Source organism: Chrysochloris asiatica, unplaced genomic scaffold (genome assembly GCF_000296735.1).
Source record: "Chrysochloris asiatica unplaced genomic scaffold, ChrAsi1.0 scaffold00048, whole genome shotgun sequence".
NCBI classification, from domain to species: domain Eukaryota; kingdom Metazoa; phylum Chordata; class Mammalia; order Afrosoricida; family Chrysochloridae; genus Chrysochloris; species Chrysochloris asiatica.
In genome coordinates this window covers 493564-499444 of record NW_006408566.1, presented here as the reverse complement: position 1 = coordinate 499444, position 5881 = coordinate 493564, and the positions used below count along the sequence as shown (strand labels likewise).

Here is a 5881-nt window from a genome sequence, read left to right as displayed (position 1 = left end):
TAGAGTCGGTACATACTAATAACAATCCTATGTACAACAGAACAAAACACTGCCTGGACCTGGGTCAACTTCACAATTGTTGCCATGCTTGAGCCCACTGATGCTTCCACTTTGCCAATCCATGTCGCAGGGGGTCTTCCTCTTTTACCTCTGACCCTCCACCTTACCAAACATGATATCTTTGTTGTTGTTGTTGTTGTTTTTACACAGGTATTAGAAAAGGTATCTTTTTTTAATGAACATATATATAGGTAACTTATTTTATTTTTAGCTGACTTTTTAAATTGTCATCTTTTTTTTCGAGAACTAGAGGTTTATAACTCCTCTGTATATACAGTAAACCAGAGGATTTTTGTTACCCCTATTATGCCAAACATCTCAAGGATGAAGAAGAGGGAATTCAACATGGGCACATTTTAGGCAAAATGCCAAAAAAAAAAAAAAAAAAAGTCAGTAAATACTTTATCTCTGAAATAGTTTCTTTTAATGTTTCATTTGCCATTAATATCTTAAAATCCCAAACTCATGAAATACAGTATATGCAGTTGGTACCTTTCTTTGAGGCACATGCAAGCGTTTTGGCAAACAGTAATGAAGTATCTAGATGCCACATACGGTAAAGCTTTACTGAGTCACTGCTTTCACCAATTCTGATCTGTCTTTTCTCTAAGGCAGTTCCCAGGAGATCCAAGTGCCTCTAGCTGTTTTCTTTGTGTTGTTTCCAGTTCTTCTAGTCTTTTACGCAGTAAAGAGAGTTCCCTTTGATGTTGTTCCTCCTGAAGATGAGGAGTGTTGCAGACTGCAGGTATTAGGGTGTTGAGGACCAGTGTCATGGACGAAAATCCAGCATGTGGCTGCACTCAGACTTGCTGGCCAGAGACCCTGTGGGCTCAAGGAAGTAACCTCTGGACATCCCAGGTTCATTGGCTTTTATGAACTCACTGTGGGGCTAGCTCTGTATAATTGTCTTTAGCCATATTAATTCACTCTATGCTTCGAACCCCTGTAACTGTAGCCTCTGAGAAAATGGTTTCTTAATGTGCCCCTCTGAATGTCTCCACTGTGTTGGCAGTGCTTAAGGTTCTAAGAACAGATCTCTCTGAGGAACAGACTCTGGCCACGGGGCAAGTTCGTCCAAACTGTTCTTTATCAAATTATTTAGTTATGTTTGATATTAACTTAATACATGAGCCCTTGATACCCATAGACAAATATTAAACTGCTCCTAAAGCCGAGACTGTAAAAAGCTCCAAAAACAAGTTTGCTGGGAAGTTCCAAAAGCCAAGTTTCCCCAAGTCATAGTCCCAGGTTTTGTCCTAAGAATAATAAGGTGTCTGCTTTCTTGGATAGCCCCCAGGTGCAAAACCATTCTTGCTTTCTCTTGCAAATCTCAGCCAGGCAGCCGACACAGCGGGACTCCTCCCAATCCTTTTCACCTTCCCCCATCCGAGATTAGGTGCTATAAGTATGTTAATTAGGCTTGAGAAACTGAGTTGCGGGTTTTGGGATTCGAACCTGAAAAGTACGGTATAAATTTGCTTGAATTTCTGGAAAATTAAGGATGTTAGATTATCAAGACAATTTGTGATGTATGTTTTAGAATTTGTACCTGTAAATCTTTGTGTCCTGTGTTGAACGATTAATCACATTTCACTTCTGTACCCCATCTTAACAAACCCCACCTTCCTTTGTGTAAAGCTCCTCCCCAAAATAAAACTGGGGCGCAGACCGAAGCCCGCATGTTACGACTGGCATGCGAGGTGTTACAGCTGGCAAGGCATGCTTTAAGGTTTGCAGGGCGGTGCTTTACTGCCTGCAGGGGCCACGATGCTGGTAGTCCAGGGTCAGCCCGCCAGTGTCGCATCCACTCTGGTTTCAGAGTGTTTTGTGTTCTCTCTCTTTGCGTCTTTGTGTGTATTCTTTCTCTATATCTGTTGCCGCCAGATCGCCCAACTTCGTGAACCGAACCCCCTTGTCGAGGCCGGTTCTCGACAGAGGAGGAAAGGAGAGAGCTCCATGCCTGGAATCATGTTTGATGACTGAAGGCTAACAGGATGGATAGATACTGTCAGAGACATGTTAGGAACCAAAATTAAACTGCGAAATTTATTATGCCTTCTCTGTATATCCTTTAGTCTTTTTAAAATCCTTGTATATTCTTCGAATGGAACATTTTGTCTATTCAACACCTGATTTTCTGTTTCCAATTCTTCTCTCTTTGCATCCAAAACTTCTGCTTTTTCCTGAAGTCTCTTTAATTTGTTTTCATGATGAGATTTTCTCTTTTTTTGGGCTATGGCAGGTCGCTGCAGTTTCTCCTTTGCTTGATTATACTTTTCTTCTTTGTCTGTGATACTCTCATGAAGTTTATGTGTTTCCTCTAACCACTGTGTCTGTTTCTCTTCCAATGTCTTTTGAAGTTCTAGTTGAGCTTTTTCAGCTTGGCTTTTTAAATTTCGGCATTCCTGTTTGAACTTCTCCACCATTTCCTTTAGCATTTGGTTTGTATTCAGCAAATCATTCTCTGTCTGTGCAAGTGAGGTTACTTGGATCTGCAAACTACTGATTTGCTGTTTTAGGTCAGAATTTTCGTTTTTTTCTTTCTCTGCATTTTCAATATTCACAAATTGTTGTTGAAGTTTCAACCTAATACTCTGAAGTTCCCTTCTGGCCAACTCTTCTGCCATCTGTGAAGCCCGCAATTTCTCTTCACACTGATCCTTTTCAGACTGCCTCCAGACATCATGCTCCACTTTCATTTTCTCCAGTTCTGCTAATCTGTTCTCAAACTCTAGTTTTTCATCTTGTAATGCCACAAGTTTTTGATAACCTTCTTCCTTGGCAGCTTGTACTTTACGGATTAATTCACGATCCTTTTTGACTAAGAGCACTTTGTGGTGTTCAATAGCTGACTTGAGAATTTCATTGTCTGATTGCAATCCATCCATTTCACTATGAATTTTATTCCTTTCTCTTTCTAGCTCACTCTTAGTTCTTGCTGCCTCCAACTTGATGTCTGTTATTTCCAGTTTGTTTGAATGTTTAAGTTCTTTCACTTTACTGGTCAATATTCACTTCTCATTCAGCTTTATGCAATTTACTGGTTAAAAAGTATTTTGCTCATTGTTTGATTGTAGCTGTTTTTCCAAACGTTCACACTGTAGTTTAGCTGACTGTTTTTCAGCCTCTAGGGTTCTAACTATAGCCTGCATTTCAGGTAACTGCCACACCTGTATTCTTTGGACACTCTCTACCTGAGCACCAGAATTCTCTTTTTCAGCCCTTAATTCTGCTACTTCAGCCTCTAAACCTTTTAATTTCTGACATAAATGGACTTTTTCTGGAACAAGTTGCTCCACTCGCTTGCTGTCTCTTGTGGGATCAACACTGAGCAGCTGGTTGTGTAGTTCTTCTTTATCTTTCTCCAGTCTTGCAATCTCTGATTCATATTTTATTTTTTCTTCTTCTAAAATGCATCCATTCTTCTTTCTGATGTTCAAATTCTGATTTAAGAAACGCATGTTCATAACAAAGCTTATTATATTCAGCTCTGTACTTTTCCACTTCTTCATCCAGATTCCAAAAACGCTCTCTCATTGGAGTTTCTAATTCTTGTTGTATTTGGACTCTTAACAATTCCAGTTTTTGTGGAGTTAATACTTGCAGCTTCAGTTCCTCTAAATCTTTAGTTTTCTCTACTAATTCCTCTCTTAACTCTTCAAGCAGCAGCTGAAAATTTTCCTGGTGAGTTTGCTTTTCATTTAACAGTTTCTTGAGTTCATTTTGTGACTTTGTGTACTCATCCTGCAACCTTGTATGTTCAGCTTTCAAAGTCTGATAATTTGTTTTATGATGTTCACATTGTAATCTTTCATCAATTAACATTTTTTGGAACTCAGATTGAGAACTAGTCAGTCCACTGTCTGCAGCAGGAGGAAAATTGTTGGGAAAGGTGTCCATATTGGTAAGTGAGCTGACAACCATGTCAAAATAAATTCTGGCTTACTATAATTTCAGTTTTGTTTCCAAGAGTATTTCTACTGTCTTCTTGCTAAAACAGAATTTCAGGAAGCCAAATTACACCAGACTCCCATCAGTCCTGCACCCAAAGCACTTAAAACTTCACCGGGCCTGCTGTTCTGGCCTCACTGGCCCCCGGGGGACACCTCCACCGCTCCAACCACCTGGACACGCTCCACTCTTCTCGCTCAGGCATTGGGGCTACAAGTGACGGCCCTACACCTGGTATATTGGTCCCGGCGGCCGCTCGCGACCCAGGCTGGACGAGGAGGAGCGGGAACCCGAGAGCTGAACAGGCCCCTCGGGCTCTGGACTCTGGGGAAATCTCAGAGCTGTCTGGGAGAGCTCCGAGGGTGGAGAAGCAGAGCGGAGAAAGGCCCCGACTTCTTCCCAGTGGAAAGTGCAGGGCCAGCCCCAGCACGGAGTCCGGGCCAAGACGCCACCTCCCAAGAGCTTGCTGCCCGCCACCCCTACATGATATCTTTTGCTGCTGTCTTGTCCCTCCTGACAATATGTTTAAAATATGAGAAATGAAGTTTGGCCATCCTGGCCTCCAAGGAGCACTCTGGCTGCACTTCTTCTAACACAGATCCCTTGGTTATTTTGGCAGCCCATGGCACTTTCAATGTTCTCCTCCAACACCATAACCCAAAAGCATCAGTTCTTCTAAGGTCTTTCTTATTCTCTGCCTAGCTTTTGCATGTATATGAGGTTATTGAAAACACCATGACTTGGGTCAGGCGCACCTTAGTCCTCAAGCTGACATCTTTGCTCTTCAATGCTTTAAAAAGGTCTTGTAGCAGATTTGCCTCATGCAATACGCCATTTGATTTCTTGACTGCTGCTTCCATGAGTGTTGATAGTTGATCCAAGAAAAATGAAGTCCTTGACAACTTCAATCTTTTCTGATAAGAATGTTGTTTGTTAGTCCAGTGGTGAGGATTTTTGTTTTCTTTATGTTGAGATACAATCCATACCGAAGGCTGTGCTCTTTGATCTTCAGCAGTAAATGTTTTAAGTCCTTTTCACTTTCAGCAAGCAAGGTTGTATCATCTGCATATCCTCCAATCCTGATGCCACATTTTTCTTTACATAACCCAGTTTCTCAGATTATTTGCTCAGCACACAGGTTGAATAAGTATGGTGAAAGAATACAACCCTGTTGCACACCTTCTTAATTTTAAAACATTCAGTGTTAAAAAAAACCAAAAAACCAAAAACAAAATTCAGTGTTCCCATGTTCTGTTAGAATGGACTCTTGGTCCATGTACAGATTCTTCATGAGCAAAATTAAGTGTTCCAGAATACTCATACTTCACAATGTTGTCCATAGCTTATCGTGATCCACATAACCAAAAGCCTTTGTGTAGTCAATAAAGTACAGGTAAACATTTCTCTGCTTTCATCCAAGATCCATCAGACATTAGCAATGATATCCCTTATTCCACGGCCTCTTCTGAATCCGGCTTGAACCTCTGGAAGTTCTCTCTCAATATATGCTTGCAGCTGTTTCTTTATTACCTTTAGTAAACTTTACTTGCATGGGATATCAAAGATTGTCTAATGATTTCCACATTCCGTTGGGTCACCTCTCTTTGGAATGGGCACAAATACGAATGTCTTCCAATCATTTGGTCAGAAAGTTGTCTTCCAAATTCTTGGGATAGATGTAGTTCCTTCAGTGCTGCCTCATTTTCTTGAAAGATTTCAATTTGTATTCCATCTTTTTATTTGTATTACAAATACAAAGCAATTTGTATTTGCTTTGTTCCTTGCCAATTCCTTCAGTGCACCTTGGACTTCCTCCTCCAGTATCATTGGCTCTTGATCATATGCTACCACTTGAAATGGTTGAACATCA

The 5881-nt window shown here is 40.8% G+C and overlaps 1 pseudogene; it reads right to left on the bottom strand.

Moving 5' to 3' along the window:
- Positions 1-641: 641 nt before the first annotated feature.
- Positions 642-3984, bottom strand: LOC102826874 (annotated as a pseudogene).
- Positions 3985-5881: the final 1897 nt, after the last annotated feature.